Source organism: Panthera leo, chromosome B2 (genome assembly GCF_018350215.1).
Source record: "Panthera leo isolate Ple1 chromosome B2, P.leo_Ple1_pat1.1, whole genome shotgun sequence".
Lineage (NCBI taxonomy): Eukaryota > Metazoa > Chordata > Mammalia > Carnivora > Felidae > Panthera > Panthera leo.
In genome coordinates, this window is record NC_056683.1 from 132,283,847 (window position 1) to 132,303,634 (window position 19,788).

Here is a 19,788-nt window from a genome sequence, read left to right on the forward strand (position 1 = left end):
AATTTCTTTCATCAGTGTTTTACAGTTTTCAGAGTACAGGTGTTTCACCTCTTTGGTTAGGTTTATTCCTAGGTATCTTATTAATTTTGGTGCAGTTGTAAATGGGATTATTTTCTTAATTTATCTTTCTGCTGCTTCGTTATTCATGTATAGAAATGCAACGGATTTCTGTACATTGATTTTGTATCCTACAACTGGACTGAATTCATTTATCAGTTCCAGCAGTTTTGGGGAGTCTTTCGAGTTTTCTCTATGTAGTATCATGTCATCTGCAAATAGTAAAAGTTCTACTTCCTCCCTTCCAATTTGGATGGCTTTCATTTCTTTTTGTTTTCTGAATCCGTGGCTAGGACTTCCAGTACCATGTTGAATAAAAGTGATGAGAATGGACCACTTGTTCCTGACCTTAGGGGAAAAGCTCTCCGTTTTCTGCCTTTGACTGTGATGGTTGCTGTGGGTTTTTCATATATGGCCTTTATTATGTTGAGTTATGTTCCCTCTAAATCTACTTTGTTGATGGGTTGTTTTTTTTTTTATTATGAATGGGTGTTGTACTTTGTCAAATGCTTTGTCTGATTCTATTGAAATGACCATGTGGTTCTTTTTTTTTTTTTTTTTTTTTAATTTTTTTTTAACGTTTATTTATTTTTGAGACAGAGAGAGACAGAGCATGAATGGGGGAGGGTCAGAGAGAGGGAGACACAGAATTGAAACAGGCTCCGGGCTCTGAGCTGTCAGCACAGGGGCCCGATGCGGGGCTCGAACTCACGGACCGCGAGATCGTGACCTGAGCCGAAGTCGGCGCTCAACCGACTGAGCCACCCAGGCGCCCCAATGACCATGTGGTTCTTATCCTTTCCCTTACTGATGTGATGTATTGTGTTGATTAATTTGTGACATTGAACCACTCTTGCAACCCAGGAATAAATCCCACTGGACTGTGATGAATATTGGATTTAATTTTCTAGTATTTTGTTGAGGATTTTTGCATCTATATCCATAGAGATATTGGACTATAGTTCTCTTTTCTTGTGGTATCTTTATTGATTTTGGTATCAGGGTAATGCTGGCCTCATAGAATGAATTTGTAAGTTTTCCTGCCTTTTCTATTTTTTGGAATAGTTTGAGAATAGGTATTAGCTCTTTAAATGTTTCGTAGAATTCACAGGACATCCAGTCCTGGACTTTTGTTTTTTGGGAGTTTTTTGATTACTGATTCAATTCCTTTATTGGTTATTGGTCTGTTCAAACGTTCTATTTCTTCCTGTTTCAGTTTTGGTAGTTTATATGTTTCTAGGAATTTATTCATTTCTTCTAGGTGGTCCAATTTGTTGGCATATGGTTTTTCATAATATTCTTGTATAATTGTTTATGTTTCTGTGGTATTGGTTGTTATTTCTCCTCTTGTTTGTGATTTTATTTGAATCTTGTCTTTTTTTTTCTTGATAAGTCTGGCTAGAAGTTTATCAACTGTATTGATTTTTTTTTTGAAGAACCAGCTCCTGGTTTCATTAATCTGTTCTATTGTTTTTTTAGTTTCTATATAATTTATTTCTACTCTAATCTTTATGATTTCCTTCCTTCTGGTAGTTTTTAAGTTTTGTTCATTGCTCTTTTTCTAGATCCTTTAGGTATAAAGTTATGTTCTTTATTTGAGTTTTTTTCCTTGTTTCTTGAGGTAGGCCTGTACTGCTATAAACTTCCCTCTTGGAACCACATTTGATGCATCCCAAAGGTTTTGGACTGTTGTGTTTTCATCATTTCCATGTACTTTTAATTTCTTCTTTTATTCCTGGTTGACCCATTCATTGTTTAGTAGCATGTTATTTAACCCCCAGGTATCTATGGTCTTTCCAGATTTTTTCTTGTGGTTGACTTCTAGTTTCATAGGATTGTGGTCTGAAAAGAGGCACAATATGACTTAGACCTTTTTTGAACTGTTGATGCTTGCTTTATGACCTAAAACGTGATCTATTCTGTGGGGATTAAGCTTAGAATTAGCTTAATTCTAGCTAATTAGGCCCTTAATTAGGCTCAGGCTTCCCTGAGCCTGTACTTATGGATCAACAAGGCATAACGAATTAGAAAGCCATAGGATGAACACACGCAAGTTTGGGTAAACAAGATTAGGTAAATAAGATTAGGTAAACGGGGCAAGGGCTCCCAATATAGGACAAATGGGGCAAAGGCCCCCAATATAGAACAAGTGGGGCAAAAGCCCGCTGTATAGGACAAAGGTATAGGAATAGGGAATCTCAGGATGAAAACATCCAAGATGAGGTAAACAAGATTAGATATTCAGGGTGGAAATGCCCCCCAACTTAGTATAATAGCAGAAAGTTGCTTTCATAGGAAGGAAGGACAAAATTAGGTAAACAGGTAAATAGGGCTATGGACTGCAGCTGGCAAATTTGCCCAGAGCAGAGCTAATTAGCAAAAGAAAGATGCCTTGCTGACCCTGAGGTAGCATGCTCAGTCTTTCTTGTCCCCTAGACCAGTTTAGGTAAACAGAGGTGGCGCCTCACATCTGCTGTAAACAACCTTTGCCCAGTGCCAGCATTTTGTCTTGTATTAACCCAAACCCCTAACACCGCATTTCTTCAAAACCCCCTTTCCCTCATGCCCATGAGTTAATGATCACGATTTCATTGTCTCTTTGTGCACGTATATCACCACAATTGTAAGCCTTCTGATCCTAATAAAAATGGAGCAAGGACCCTTACTCGGGGCTCTTGTCTCCTCCCAGACATTAGCCTCTCTCACATTTTTGATCCTGCATCCCTCTCTCTTACTGGACAAGAGAGAACTCCAGACCAAGTCTACGACACTATTCTGGAGAATGTTCCATGTGCACTTGAAAAGAACGTGTATTCTGCTGGTTTAGAATGCAGTGTTCTGAATATATCTGTTAAATCCATCTGGTACAGAGTGTCAGTCAAAGCCACTGTTTCCTTGTCGATTTTCTGTTTAGATGATCTGTCCATTGATGTAAGTGGGGTGTTAAAGGCCCCTACTATTGTAGTATTATTGATTAGTTCCTTTATGTTTATTATTCACTATTCTACGTATTTTGTTAATTACTTAAATTTCTTAACCCAATCTAAGTTTCTGCTTTCAGTACTGCCATTGTAGAGAGAAAAGATAGGATAATTTATTGTGATAAGTAATAGCTTTTAGTTCAATGTCTGCCATTTTGCTTTATAGATTGGTAGTGTTTTCTTTCTGTTTAAATTTTTTTTGTAGGAAAAAAACTTGCTTTGTACATGGAAAGAAACAATACAAATTCAAAACTTACAGATAAGGATTAACACTATCACTCACCTCTTTAAAAAGTTTATATGAATACCCAGTCAAAACCAACAGGGTATCTCCCTTGAAATGTTATCTATATGAACTTCCAAGTAGACCACAGGACCATATACTATCTTGGAATGTCCTCAGAAGGCTCTGTCATTGATCAGGTATCTGTTGCAATTTTCTTTTTTTTTTTTTTTTTTTTTCAACGTTTATTTATTTTTGGGACAGAGAGAGACAGAGCATGAACGGGGGAGGGACAGAGAGAGAGGGAGACACAGAATCGGAAACAGGCTCCAGGCTCTGAGCCATCAGCCCAGAGCCTGACGCGGGGCTCGAACTCACAGACCGCGAGATCGTGACCTGGCTGAAGTCGGACGCTTAACCGACTGTGCCACCCAGGCGCCCCACTGTTGCAATTTTCAAAACTTACCTTTTCTCAGGTGTAGTTTATATCTAGTGACATTCACTCATCAGAATTGTGCCGTTCTGTGAATTTCATTATACATGTACCATCCTGAAACCTGCATGACGATTAAGATGTAGAACATTTCTCTCACTCCAAAATGTTCCTCCTTCTCACTTTGCTGTCCAGCCCTGGATCTGTCTCAGCCCACCAATGAAGTGCTCTATAATCATGGTATAGATTATGCCTTTTGTAGGTTTCCATATAAATGGCTTGAGAGAGCAAGGGAAAAATATTGGTTCCCTGTTTTTATTGTGGTTGATGGGTGAGGTTGTTGTGAGAATTCTTGCAGATGGGCAGGTGTTTGTGGTCTAAATCTTGAGCTAGATCCAAAGGAGGGAGCACCTCCTCTTTCTGACCAGCTTACCAAGGTGTGGTACACAAAGGAAGGAGAGGTGAGGCTTAAAGCTGTGGGCAGACATCAAAACTGAAGCTTGATTCTTTATCATAGTCACAAATTCAGTTTTAGAGGAGTAGGGTCCTCTAAAGGTTTGGAAGCTTTCCTGGAAAAGGTAATGTCAGAGACAACATGATTATTAAGAAAGGAATATTTTGGAGTGCCTGGGTGGCTCTGTCAGTTAAGCATCCAATTCTTGGTTTCAGTTCAGGTCATTGTCTCGTGGTTCTTGGGATCGAGCCCCGCATCAGGCTTTGTACTAATAGTGTGGAGCTTGCTTGGGATTCTCTCTCTCCCTCTCTCTCTGCCCCTGGTTTCTATGTCTCTCTCAAAATAAATAAACATTAAAAAAAAGTTTTTCTTTATTCATTTATTATTTTTTTTTTATCGGCTCATAAATATATTGTAATTGCAAAAAGTTGAAAAAATACAGAAAAGTATAAATTCACTCATAACCTCACCATCCTACAATAATCCTGGTTAACAGGTTAACACTTTTGCAGTCGTTTTCCATATGGATTATTTTGATAATTAGAAAAGGTGAAACATGAATTTTTTTTTTCTGATGTGCTTTTAAGTACTTTCACCCTTTTCTCATCAAAGTCTTGGTAAAATTGTTGTTTTCAAGCTTTGTAATATAAATGTTAACATTTATGTTCAATTTTACTGTCTCTGGTGATGCTTTTATCCTATTTTCCTGTTTTCTATCAATGTGGCAGAACGGAACCTGCTGCATTTTTTAAGAGTTTACAAATCTATGTTTCTTTGTTAGAAAAGTGTTAATTTTACCACATCTATTTCATTTTGCTGCCAGGAGACCGCTAGGATTCCAACTTGAACTTTCCCATTCAGCACCTCTACTGGCGCTCAGAATCCCAAAGAACCAACAGTTCTGCACGGCACCACGAAGAATACACCTGACGTTTGGATATCCACCTTCTATAACCACCTTCATCTTTCAGGTGTGTAAAGAACTTGTCGAGTCCAAAGGGAGAACTGCAAACGTTCATGTTTCAAAGATTTTGAGGAGGTTTGGTGATGTTTCTAATGATTGACAGAGTGGCTCTGTTCATTCCTGTAATTCTTGCCTTTTCAAATCCCTTCCTGGTATTCCTCAAATTACTTTCATTGCCACCACTCAGGGACAAATAAGAAAAAGAATTCTCTGTCACATCTTGCCTGTCACTTATCCTTTCTTGGCCATATCTATTTTGCTGTATTTTATTTAGTGAATATCAGGCCACATAGTTCAACTGTAAAATGAATGAAGGTAGCTCTATCATAGGGCAAAAGCAGGCATGGCGTGGGATTTTGCAAAAAAAAAAAAAAAAAAGAAACAAGAAACAAAAAACAAACAAAAAAAAAACCCCATCAAATGTGAAAGGACCTTGGTTGTTAAGGTAAAATCCTCTTGTGGCTTGTCCAAAGAAGGTTGACTGTGGATCATGGAAACATGTGACATGTTGCCCCTTCATATACATCAGAGACTTTTGTCTAAAGTATACAGAAAAAAAAATGTATGAAAACTGACAGTTCTTTTTTAAGGGGAGGATTTGTGGACTTTGTGGAATCATTGAGCAGAGTGTTTCTGGATATTTGTGTAGAACATAAAGCCTAAAACATTTACTCTGGGCCCTTTACAGAAGAAGCTTGTCAATTCCTGCCCCAGTCATCCATGATCACATAGAGAGAGAACTGTTTATGCCAAAATGCATGAAATCAGTGGTTACTAGTAACATAAGTAACATGGATTATTTCAAAAGTAAATTTTTATTGGTTACTGACTTAGAAGATAATAAGATTACACCCATCGCAAAAATGTATAGGAATGGGAAATATTCCAAGGCAGGACATTGAAATTACCCATGGTACAAAAAAACCAAAGCAAGTGACTTTGGAACAAGGGGAACTGTGTTTAACTTTTTTTTTTTTTTTAAAGATTTTATTTATTTATTTATTTATTTATTTATTTATTTATTTATTTATTTTGAGAGAGAGAGAGAGAGAGAGAGAGAGAGAGAGAGAGAGAGATTGATTCAGGGTCAGGACATGAAACCAGGCAGTGTAACTAAAACCTCAGGGACTTAACCATTCTGTATACCACTTTACCCAAAGATTCCAGTCCTGGGTGGCAGGTGCTCAGATCAGGGATCCATAATAAAACACTGTGGGGAGTGTGGAGTTTGGAAAGACAGGGATTTGGTGGTAGTCAGAAAACACATGTCAACCTTCCCGAGTAATTCTTAGCTTCAGACACCAATGAACTTTGGGCCACAGACTTACATTTACCTAGCCTCTGAACAAATCCTGTTCAAACTGGAGGGTAAATTAGGAGCAGAGCAGCCTCCCTCTCCCACTCCTTCCGTCCTCAGCCCTTGTTAGAGATGCCAAACTGAAATTTCCTCTTCCTCCCCCCCCCCCCAATTCTCACCTGTGCCTTCCATTCTGCAAGACAGGGCTGCACCCCCACTTTCTTGTTTCGTATCTCCATTATATGCAGTACACCCACCATATTTTTACCTTTCCCCCCTCCCAGTGATGAACAACAGGTTGCCCCCCTGTCCCTATCATCACAAATAACATTGCAATGAACATCCTTAGAGACCATTGTGAGAGTCTGGGGGGGATATATATATAGCGGAATGGAACCGTTGAATCTTTGAACCAATCTGTGTGCCCCCCCCTCCCCTGCAAGGCATGAAGGCTTCTATATACCAATTAATAGCAATATATAGTGTAGGTATCATACTTGACATTTTATTGGCAGAATAATACTCGGCATTTTCCAGCTGATCCTTCACAGCGTCGTCCACGTATCCAGCCTAAAACCGCCAATCAGATAGCTCATCATTACCTGTGGCTCATTGCTCCGCTTGGAACCGGCAAGGCACCTGTAGCCCTTCATACTTACAATCAGCCGAGCACTTACTTATTGTGTTAACATCTGTGTTTAGGCCTCTGTGCTTACCAGTGCAGCAGGGCCCCCAGGGTAGCGAGCGAGTGTCTTTTCTGTCCAGAGGGCTTTTCACCACACCCGGCACGAGGGCACTCAGCACACGGTTGTGCATTCAAGCAAACGGAGAACAGAAGACCTATAACTTGCCAAGAAAGATGATTCGATTTGCAGCAGGTGGGATGAAAAGATCAATGTCATTGGTAGGGAGGCATTCGCGCGCACGTGTCCTTCAGGGAAGATCTAGGACTTTGGATTTGGAGCAAAAGAGATAGTTTGGGGACAGAGCCGAGGATCAGCGAATTGCATGGATGGAAGTATATTGAGCGGGCGAGAGACCACAAGTGTCTTCAGCAATACAGGAAGGGTGGTGTTGGCCAAATCGGGGCCACGGGGAGGCTCAGTGAGACAGGATCAGCAAGGGGAAGGGAATCAGTGCAGTGCTATCAAAGCCACGGGAGGTGTGGATGACCAAAGGGACCACTGTCTCATACAGCAGGGCGGTAGACTCAAAATGAGAGTATGCAGGGGCTGCTGGGTCTGAAAATTCGTATTTCACTGGCATCTTTGATAAAGCTCATTAATTTGTACTAATATGAAGACGTGTATGACATTTTTTTCTACTTATCTACAGAGAACATTTTGAACTTCCTTTTGTCTTAACTATTGTATGACGCTTGAAACATCTGTATAAAAGGGAAATTTAGAATGTAATATTATTACAGGAAAAATGGAATTTTGCTAAAAGAAGTCATGTTAAAATACTTGGCTTATAGATTCCTTGCACTCTGTGAGGCACCTTTTAAAAAAAACCATTAACCATTTCCCTTGTTTCATGATAGCAATTAAGAGCTCCTTTGAAAGTGTAGGAACCCTGCATGGTTTTTTTTTAATTTATTTTTAATGTTTACTTATTTTTTGAGAGAGCACGAGCAGAGGAAGGGCAGAGAGAGAGAGAGAGAGAGAGAGAAAGGGAGACACAGAATCCGAAGCAGACTCCAGGCTCCAAGCTGTCAGCACAGAGCCCGACATGGGGCTCGAACCCACAGAGGACCGTGAGATAATGATCTGAGCTAAAGTCAGAAGTTTAACCAACTGAGCCACCCAGGCGCCCCTCTTCATGTTTTAAAGAAAGGCACAACCCGGTCTTTCTAACACACAGTAACATTGACACCACTGGCTTCAAAGAAATCTGCTTTTACCTGAAATTCCATAGGAACAAGAAGATACATGGACCTAACTTCCTGTAAGTTTACATAATTTATTGTTGCATTCTTATTTATCATCTAGTATTTTCCTCATAGACTTTCCATTTTTTAATGGAGACACTAGGATTTTTGTCGAAAAAATTTTTAAACACTTTCTCCATTAATCTCATAGAACTTGCTGGAGAATAGATTTTTCCAAGATCCTAAATTTTGATGTCTTTGGAAAAAGTCTGCTTGATAGCTTTTATATTTTACAAATCTTTCATGGTATTTTTTGTCAGTTATTCTCCTTCTCCCGATCAAAAGCGTGATCTTTCAGAATTTTCTGGAAAGAAAAAAAAAATTGCCTTAAGTCATTTTCACTGCTTCTAGGTATAGAATTAAATTAATGCAATAAAAGTTAAAGAAGAAACTCTTCCTTTCCTATAGCTGTTGTGCTCATTTCTTTTATTTCCTTTGTGCCTGAAATTTATGTCTCTGTGTGCTCACAGTGACTTGTAAATCGTCTTTACCCGTCTACACCAGTAATCTCAGGCCCTGGAAAAACATTTCTGAGTCCTGTGATTTCCTTTCCTGTAGCATTTTCAGGGTGGTAGGTTATACCAAGGAATTTCAATCAGAATGTTAAGGTGGGTTGTCTGGAATTCTATCAAGTATAATCATCATTTCCTTGTCTCTCTAACATCAGGACTAGTATTTCTTTTAAAGTACGGTAATTGATGCTCATAATTATAACCCCAAGCAGCCACGCTGCCTTCTGAATCAGGAAGGTTGCCAGTATGGTTTTGAGTAGGCATTTTATTTATACGAATCCATTAAAAATGTATAATCCCATATAAGAAAGTTTTTGATTGTATCGTTTGATTAAGTAGATCAATTCTTCTGCTTTCTCCCAGGTAACAGAAAGACTGACTGTTAAACCTCTAAGTTTGTTTGATTATTCCACTTCTCATTCCTTGTATGTCAAGCCAGTCTTGTATTTTACCCCGTGTTATTTCTTTAAGTCCAAACGTGGTCAAAGCAAACCCTCCGTCAGCTCTGCACCTACACCTGAGCATCCTGTCACAGCTGAAGGAGGACACACGGTCCCGCTGACTGGTCTCATTAAATTTATGACCGTCAGCCTCCAATATGACCCCAGGATGGCTGGCGTCCCTGCTCTATTTTTCCAGTCAACTCACGCTCCCATGCTCTAGCAGGACTGAGTCTATCCCATCTCTTATCTCCCTTCCCTTCCTCCTCTCTCTCATCAGGTGACCTTGCCTTCGGTCACCAATCAGAATAGAACTTCCACATTCTCTCATTACCAAATCTACTCACCTCCCTGCATCTGTCCCCGCAGACACTGTTTTCCCACCTATAACAAATAAAGTGAACCAGCTGGGCTCCTGCCCAAGGCCAGACCCTCCGCTCACGCCCTGGAGTCCTTCCCCTCCTGGCCACCCAAGGCCTCTGTTCCTGCATCACCTGCTTCCCCGCTTCCCGGATCATTTTCTCTAGAGCCCCACATACGGCAATTTCTCCCATCCCTCAACAAGACCTTCCTTCACCACTCTCCTTCCCTAGGCGCAGCCCCATTTGTCAGATCCCTTCTAGCTACGCCCCTGAACCAAGTGGGTTTTTTTTTGCCACGCCCATTTTCTTCCCTCCGTCTCTCCTGAGCCCACTCTGACCGAGACTGTTCCCCACGAGGCCAGACACTGGTCTCCCTATTGCCCCATTGGAAGTCAGTTTTGGTTCCCGCATCTCTGAATCCCTCTGCAGCAGTGACCACAGTCATTGTTCATTCCCCTCTTGCAGTGGCCTGGTTCACATCTCCCAGATCCCCACCTCACTGGCTTCTTCTTCTGCTTCTCTCCTGTGGCTCGTCAGAGTCCCATCCAGATTCTCCACGTTATGGTGCCCTGAAGTTTCATCCTTTGCTTTCCTTCATCCAGTCTTATTTCATCTTACGACTTTAAATAGCAACCGCCTCTGAAACGGCCCTTTGCATTTCTTCCCAACGGCTCTCCCCTCACTACAAGCTCCCCTCGATGGCTCCACTTAGACAGATGCATCAGGCGCCTGAAACTCCCTGTGTCCAATGAAGACCTTTGCTTCCTCTCCGCCCCCACTCCCCAACTCACTCCTCTTCTGTCTGCTCTATTTCGGGATGTGGCAACTCCTACCCCCATTCGCTCGTGCCAACAATTTAGGGGTCCCCACAGGTTCCTCCCTTTTCAACAGTCCACACCCAACAAGTACCACTAGTATATCACACATTCTGAACACGTCTCATCATGTTTGCCATGGTAGTGGTCTAGTCCAAGGCCTTGCTGGGCCCACTGAAGTAGCTTCTTGTGAGGTCTCACCTCCTCTGCGCTTGGTCCCTGTGGTTTCTACTCCACGGAGCAGCCAGAGTAGCCCTGTTCAAGTATAAATCAGCTCAAGGTCCCCTGCTCAGAACCCTCCCGCGGCTCTCCATCACATTTGAAACAAGCTCCGGGGGCGCCCGGCCTCTGGCTTCGGCTCAGGTCATTATCTCGCAGTTCTTGAGTTCGAGCCCCACGTTGGGCTCGCTGCTGTCAGCACGGAGCCCGCTTTGGATCCTCTGTCCCCCTCTGTCTGACCCTCCCCCGTGCATGTGCACCCTCTCTCTCAAAAATAAATAAATATTAAAAATAAAAAAAGAAGAAGAAAGAAGCTCCAATGCCCTTGTGGTGATTTGGTCCTGCCTCCCTCTCTACTCCGACTGCTACCACTCTCCCCCACTTTCACTTTGCTCCAGTACACAGACCTTCTCCCCAAACGCAGATGCTTGATGCTGCCTCAGTGCCTTTGCATTTGCGGTTCCCTCTACCCCGCACATTTCTTCCTCCAGGTGTTTCAGGATATTCTTTCTTCCTTTCTATATTTTTCTTCATATTTTTTATCTTCACCCGAAATATAGTTATTGATGCAAGCCTCATGAGAACGGAGACTGTCTCTCTCTGGCACTGCTGTGTCTCCATGCTTAGAACAGCACTTGATATTACAAATTAAAACAAAGAAACCCCAAAACAAAAACAAAAACAAAAACAAAAAGGAGCACCTGGGCGGCTCTGTCGGTTAAGCCTCTGACTTGAGGCTCAGGTCATGATCTCGCGGTCCGTGAGTTCGAGTCCCACATGGAGCTCTGTGCTGACAGCTCGGAGCCTAGAGCCTGCTTCAGATCCTGTGCCCCCCTCTCTCTGTGCCACTCCACTGCTCGCATGCTCTCTTTCTCTCTCTCAAACATAAATAAACATTAAAAAATTAAAAAAAAAAAAAAGAACAGTGCTTGATGCGTGACAGGCACTTAAGAAATATTAAATGACAAAAGAAATAATGTCATAAAGTATTTTTCCAATTTTTAAATTCTAGTTCCACCCTACTGGTGCACCAAACATAGATTGTATGTAAAGCTCCTTTCAGCCCTTCTGGTTCTGACCCCCTGCAACTCTGACCTCCACATAGTATCTCTGATCTCTGTCATCATCAATCACCCCCTCTGAGAGGCGGTAAGCAGTGTGTTTTAATTACCATAGACCATCTTGTGTCTGTCCGCAGGGTTGTAGGTCGGCCCACAGGACAATGTGGAATTTGCATACCCTATGAATTTGTTTAACTTGTTACCCTGGACATTTGAAAACACGTAAAATAGTAAAGAAAATAATATAATGAGCCAGATTTAGTATCTCCCAGCATCAACAATGAATTCATGGCTACTCTCGTTTCATGTATCATCACCTCTTGCCTCTCCAGGTTATTGTGAACCAAATCCCGGGCTTTATATCATTTTGCCTCCAAAATTTTCATCTCTATAGAACGTCTCCATTAAAAAAAAAAAGGAAAGCACACATAGCTATGGTACTATTATCACACCTAAAAATTATCAGTAGTTTCCTAATATCAACAAATTTTTAGTCAGCATTCACATTTTTCTCATATTCTTATAGCAATATTCAACAGTGCTGTTTGAATCAGGTTCCAGAAAAAAAAAAAAGTCCGTATTTTAAAACTGGTTGATCTGCTTGTTATTTCTCTTGTCAAAGCCTCCTCTCTCTCTCTCTCTCTCTCTCTCTCTCTTCCTCTCCCCACCCAACCCTACCCCGCCATTTTTGTTTAAGGAAACCAGTTGGTTTTTTTCTCCAGAGTCTCCCTCGGTCTGAATCTTGCTGACTGCATCTTTCACAATTTCAAGAAATTGGTAGATGTAGAGCTCGGAACAGAATCAGGCTCGGTATCACTTTTGGCAAGACTACTTTATAGGTAGTGTCTATTTCCAATAGGAAGTAATAACGAGTAATAACAATGTCTGAATGTCACTCTTTTGGTGATGTTGTCAGCCATTGACATTATTTAGATCAGCGTTTATCAAACCTTTTGTTTTATGAGTACATTATACTCTTAAAAATTTTTGAGGATCCACAGAACTTCTGTTTATGTGGACTTTATCTACTGATATTTATCACATTAGAAATTAAAACTAAGAAAACTTTAAGTGATTTTCTTCTTCTTTCTTTTTTTTTTAATGTTTATTTTTGAGAGAGACAGAGTGTGAGTGGGGAAGGGGCAGAGAGAGAGAGAGGGAGACACAGAATCTGAAACAGGCTCCAGCTCTGAGCTGTCAGCACAGAGCCCTACGCGGGGCTTGAACCCATGAACCGTGAGATCGTGACCTGAGCTGAAGTCGGACACTTAACCGACTGAGCCATCCAGGCACCCCAAAACTAAGGAAACTTTAAAACATTTATTTGTTTAAAGTAACAATAATAAACCCCTACATGTTAACACAAATACCATAATTTCATGGGAAGTAACTATATTTTCTAAAATAGAAAGTTCACAAGAAAGGAAGCATTGTTTTACATTTTTATAAATATATATATTTTAATTTTTAATGTTTATTTTTTAGAGAAAGTCAGAGAGTGAGCGTTTTTGTATCATTTTGTATCAATTGCTGGGTCATATGGTCAGCCTAGTACTTTTCAAAGATTCTTGGGAAGCTCCTCTCTATGTAGTTATGCCACTACCAAACAATTATATTTCTTTTGTTTTATTTCTAGTTTGGGGAGGTTACCTCTTAAAATTTAATTTTATAATTACCTTTCATGGCTTCACAGTCAAATCTACAAAGTAAAGTTATTTAAAGTCCCATCCCCGTCCCTTCCATCCTTTCCATATATCTCTTTTCGGGTAACCATTTCTGAAATTATAGGGCATATATCCATACTTCCTCTTCATTGAATAGAGAGTAGCATGTTATAAGTACTTTCCCCCATCTTGAGTTTTTGTTTTGTTTTCTTTTGTTTTTGTTTCAAATGGTAATATGTCCTGGTATTTCAAATAGTGATATGTCTAGTGTATGGAGATAGTCCTGATCCCTTTAACAGTTGCCGCCTACTTCATTGTGCTGACTTATTCCGTAGCCTATTCCATCAGTCTCTTATTGATGGGCATTTGGTTCTAATAGTTAGCTAATACAAACAGGACTGGGATAAATAGTCTTACGCATACTTAATTTTTAGAAACTTTGCTAGTATTTGTGGGAAAGATTTGTAGAAGTGGGATTGCTAAATTGAAGGGTAAATGAACATGATGTTTGGGGGAATGTTGCCAAATCCTCCTCCATCGGTGCGGTGCGGGTTATTTTTTCTCATTTCTCAGATCCACCATTTTATCCTCCACTTAAAGCCGCTGACACCTGAACTCAGCACACCACATTTCTGCTGTACCGGCGGGCTCCCTGTTGAGTTCTGGTAAAAGTGTGCTGGAGGCAGAATGCAAATCAGGAAAACGGACAAGGGATTTACTGCCTTCTGCTTTGTTGCCTCCAGTAAGGGGAGGATATGGTTTCTGATTTTCTACACTCCTAGAACCCACTGTTAGGTTTCTGCCCCAGGCAGTCAGTAACCTACCCTAGAAACCTCTGCTCTGTGGGGCCTCCTTTGAACTCTTGGGGTTCGTGCCCAGTGAGATGGTACCCTTTCTTCAAAGGTCCGATCCTAGCTCACCGGGTCTTTTCTCCTAACCAGTCAGGTCGCCTTTCTCTTAACCAGTCAGGCAGTGCGACTTTCTCAGGATTCTGGGTTCCAGCTCAAAAGGGATCCTTCTCCAAGTGTCCGTATTCGAATCCCAACCTGTTTCCTTGGTTTCCTCAATTTCTAGGTAAAAAAGCTTCTTCCTGGAATTACTATATTGTGAGACTGCAGGGTTTACTTTTGGTCTTTTAGATTCAATACCTGGTTAACAGTTCTCTTTTAATTAAATTAGATAATGTGAATTTTATTTCTCTGAGTCTGACCAATGTCTGGGTTTTGTCATCTTGCATTTATTTACCCTCAATCTGTGAGAATGTTCATTTCTCTACAGCCTCGGCAACAGAGTTTGTTGCTAAACTTTTGGATTTTTGCTAATCTGTTAGGTAAGCCATGGCTTCTCAGTAGAGTTTGAATGTGTTTTTCTTTTATTTGGGGAAGGTGGAGAATCGCTCAAATGAATATCCATTTGTATTATTGCTTGTAACTGGCCCATTTCCCCATAGGTCTTCTGCCTGTTTCCTTCTCTATTTTTTAGATGCTTTATTTTTCTTTCTTTGCTTTTTTTTTTTTTTTTTTTTGGTATTAACTATATCAGTCCTTGATTGTCATACAAATCTGAATATTTTCCCACAGGGTGTCATTTATCTTTTTACTTTGCTAGTGACAGTTGATTTTTTTTTTTTTTAGTTTTTATTTTATTTGTTTGCCATGCATGCATTTTTTTATATTTATGTAATCAAATGTTAGCAATTTTTTTCCCATTCTTTCTGGAAATTGAAGCAAAATTAAGAAAGTCTTCCCCATATACTTATATTTTCTTTTAATAAGTATATCATTTTATCTTTATCTTTAAGCTTCTGATCCATTTGGAATTTATCCTGGTGTACAATATAAACAATGAATCGTTTATGTTTTTCTGGGCAGGTTTCCTGAGGACCCCCTTTTTTGGCCACTAGCAAGTTCTCTGAGGTCAGAACACCCTGGCTGAGAGCATGTTTTCAAGACCATGACTGTGGTCCAAGGGGGTCTGGGCTCACTCAGACAAGACAGCTGAACAACCCTAAAAGAGAGTCTGAAATTTGGTTTTGATGAAACTGTTAAACTGAAAAGTTTTAAAGGTGTAGCCAAAACATCTGCTATTCCCATATTTGTCAACCATCCTTTTAGGAACAGGGCTCTGCTGGCCTAAGGATCTGATGTTGCACTCAGGTTTTATGTTGCCACATCCATAAATAAGGTCTAAGATGTCATATATATATCAAAAGTGACCCCAAAGGTTAGCGTTTCGAAACTGCAATGCACACTACCTGTCTCCAAAGCTGGAAAGACCTCAGGCTTCCACAGAAGTTCTAATTATGTGCCAGTTTCTTGCAAGTCAAGGATTCAAGAGTTTTAGCCTACATATTCCAATAGCAAAAATTTTCTTAGAAGATTTTATTTTAATTTTTTAATTTGAGAGAGAGAAAGAGAGAGAGAGAGAGAGAGAGAGAGAATATTAAGCAGGCTCCACTCAGTATAAAGCCTAACATGGGGCTCGATCCCACGACCCTGGGATCAGGACCTGAGCCAAAATCGAGTCAGGTGTGCAACCCACTGAGCCATCCAGGTGTCGCTAAAAAACTTTATTTTTAAGTAATCTCTACACCCAATGTGGGGCTTGAACTCACAACCCCACGATCAAGAGTTGCATGGTCTACCAAGTGAGCCAGCTAGGCACCCCCCAATAGCAAATTTAAGTCAAATTAGAAGGAATAGATTTTAAAACAAACCTATGAAATGACTTTGCTTCAAAAAAGATAACCTACAACCTCCCAGTCATCTGGAGCCAGGTAGATCTCAAGAAGTAGCCTCCATCAAATTCTTTGTCCTAACTCCGGAATGGAAGTCACTGTTAGATGGGAACAGCTAGTATTTATTTGATTTGGACACCTGGTTATCAATTGAGTGATTGCAATGTTGTGGTTACATAAATAACTTTCACTTTTCTGAAATAGCTTTGAAAAAAAAAAGTTTATTTGTTTTTTGAGAGAAAGGAAGAGAGAGAGCATGCGCACGTGCACGCCTGTGTTTGTGGAGGAGGGGAGTGGGCAGAGAGGAAGGGAGACAGAGACTCGAAAGCAGGCTCTAGGCTCCGAACTGTCAGTGCAGAGCCCGACTTAGGGTTCAAACTCTCGAACCGTGAGTTCGTGACCTGAGCTGAAATCAAGAGTCCGTCGCTTAACTGACCGAGCCATCCAGGAGTCCTGAAATAGCTTTTCTCAATATCGTTTCATTCGTAGGAGATTATACAACCTAACTTTTAGGTTCATTTTTGCTGACTTAGACTGGAAAAAAAAAAAAAAAAAAGGAAGTTCTAAGAGCTGCTTATGGTTATTTAACGAAATACTCCACCTATCATTTTACCTTAGAAAACACTGGACTAATACTTTCGCCCTCTTTGTGGGTACATTTAAAAATAATAGAATGTTTGGGGATTACCAGAGATGAGAGGATACGAATGTAAAAAAAATTGGATCTCATTTTATTGTCTATCACTATCCTCTTCTCGCTGGGCTATCTTTCTGTTAGTGACCTCCAGGTCTTTGACTTCTTGCACATTTTTCTTTTCACCTTTTGTTCCCTCCCTAAAGAAAGAAAGGCATGTTATAATAGAAATGAATAATCTAATGGTATCCTGCTGTGACTCCCTACTGTTTCTTGTCTCTCCTTCTTGCATATATGTGTTGTCACACGAGTATAATGTATACAGATCAGACATCTTACCAGACGCCTCCACCCAGGCTTCCCCTAATGTAGTTGCCTCACCCCCAGCCACCAGAGAACAGATTGCCCGTTACATCACTCAAGTGTATTGTTCTCATTTCTCCCTATGGCATATGTTCCTTCTAGATGCTTTTTAGCTCATGGTTAAGGAGAGGCAAAACATATTCTGCATTTTAAGATTAATATTATATATACTTGACTTTCACAAGGCTAGACACCCTGGGGACTGACGTTTAACAGATGTTAATGGAATTTAATTTTTACGCACCCTGTGCGAGAACATTTATCTTTGGGATAAAATGCTGTGAAACCTATGTGGCACCAAGAAAATTTCATAATAAATGATTTTTCACTCTATATCCTTAAATCAAGTTACAGAGTCTGAGCAAAGTGGAAAAGCTGTTTCCTGATATTTAGAATTTAAAACCTGAATATGATTATCATTAATTTATTACACTGAGAGTATCAATAGGCATTTTGCCAGAGTTATCACTAGTGCAAAACAATTCTAAAATGGTGCCTATAAAGAAACTTTTTTCACAACCTATTTTTCCATTGATTTTCATTAGGTAAGAAGTTCTTCCTGGAAAAAAAAAAAAAATCTGGCCCCAAACATATTAAATAATAAACAGCATGATAAGTGTTCTGAAAATTTTCATGTAAAAAAAAAAAAAAGCTCTAATAAAGCAATACCACTCAGAAGTACTTGTAAAATTATAGGCACTTGACAATGTATGTTGAGTAAATTAATTTGCTGTTCTAAGGCTATGCCTAGGAACATAATAGCCACTTGTTTTTGTTTTTGTTTTTTTTTTTTAAGTACATTTTTGTGTGGATGTAAACTACAGTTTAATTTCAGATTTCGGCTAATGTTAGGATTCATAGAATTTGGATTATCAATTCAAGCTTTTAGAAAATAGAACTTTTGTAATCTTCCTAATTAATGAACTAATATATATTAAAAGAAACTTGCCATTTATTCTATACGTGTTAAAAATTCTGAGAGCTCTCCAGTTCCATTTAATGAAGAAAACTCTTCTCTTTTTAGTTCAGTGACTGGCACTGGGATGTCTACTTAATACACATTTGATGAGTAAATGAATGATTGCGACAGGAGCCAGGCACTTACAGAAAAATGAGGTCATGTGGCAATTGTGATGAGCATTCGAGGAAATCAAGATGGTTGCTGCTCTGAGAACCTGCTGCTCAGGTTCTATCCTGAGCTAGCTGTGTGATCTCAGGTAAGTCCATTGTCCTTCCTGAGCCTTGACTTCCTCCATGCAAACGCGGATGTTTCAGACAATCTCGAGTGGCCTCCTACCTCCCAAACCCTAGTTCTAAATCTTAATATTAACCAGTCATTCTTTCCAGTTTTGCTTTGGACGGTAGCCATGGGTAGAGACCCATTTAGGCTATAAACCCTCTGCCTTTGAAATTACATGTAGTGGCCTCTAGAACTAAATCTCTTTAGGCTTGTATGCTAAGGCAAGCAGTAGAAAGATAGAAGCCTTGAGGGTTCACACATAAAAGAGGTGAGCCAGTGGAGGAGACCAGAGAAGGAGAAGGATATCTAGAAAAAGCGCCCCTGTAGTTCAGAAGTCTCCAGACAGCAGGTTTTCTCTAGAGGTTAACAGTAAGTTTTATTTATGACTGATTAACAACTGATTAATTTATAAAAGGCTTCCCTTCCAAAGGGAGCACCAGGATACTTTATTTCCTAATTGGATGGTGACTTTGCACATAAATAAAGGAGAATCACTGCTGCCTGTTGGGGTGACAGTTTGACAAGGCAGGTTTATTCTTGTCTCCCTCCTGATTTACTATATGACCTTGGGCCAGTCATTTATCTTCCCCCAAACCAGTTTCGCTAATTATAAAATGGAAATAAAAATACTTGCTGCCTTCACAGAGGATTAATGAGATAAGGTGAATGTCTTTAAGCTCCCGGAGGGGAAAAGGCTGTATACAAGTAAGCAAAGAACTAGTCAGAAGCTGCTGGACTTTTCGCACGACTTGGGAAAGAAAGCCCTAATGATAGAACCCCAGAGGTTTAAGTTTTCTAGCCCAAAAGAAAGGGGGGTGGTGTGGACTCCTATCTTACAACCAGCCCAAGTTTTCCTCCAGCATACATTGGAGACTGGAATGCATAGCAGCTGGCAGGCAAGCCTGAATTTATTCCTCCAGGGTTCTAGCTCTTGCTCCGTCCTGAACGGCGACATCTTGGGAGGGGTCAAATTAGTGTTCTGCTTCCTCAATTTCTTCTTCTGTAAGATGCTGAATGTAATACTACTTAGTCAGATACGTGGAGATACATGTATAGATTCCTGACATATAGTGAGTTCCAAGTAAGTATCTTCTATAACTTATGTCTTTAGCAGCAAAATTCAAACTGCTGGAATGTTTTCCTCCTAAAGATCAAAGGTCCTTAGGAAAGAGCGTTTGGGGTACAATGGTAAACGTGATGTAAAAATTCTTCATTTAAAATGTGGGGCAGGGAACTAATACAAAGATCGATTCAGCTCACTCTCTTACGCTGAATAAAGCGTGTTTGGACAACGCCTTAAAATTCGCCTGCGCGACCGCAAGGGGGCACTGTGAGTCTGCTTTGGCGCGGGAGAGGCGACAGCAGCGCGGGGCCGCGAGGACTGGATCCCAGCGTCCGGGAG

At 40.4% G+C, this 19,788-nt stretch overlaps 1 protein-coding gene across 1 annotated transcript in view; it reads left to right on the forward strand.

Moving 5' to 3' along the window:
• Positions 1 to 4,976: 4,976 nt before the first annotated feature.
• SAMD5 (sterile alpha motif domain containing 5) overlaps positions 4,977 to 19,788 on the forward strand; it is a 68,344-nt gene continuing 53,532 nt past the window's right edge. The window contains exons 1-2 of the transcript XR_006202299.1: positions 4,977 to 5,119; positions 18,171 to 18,363. The gene's annotated coding sequence lies outside the window, so the exon portion shown is untranslated. The remainder of the gene's footprint in view (positions 5,120 to 18,170; positions 18,364 to 19,788) is intronic.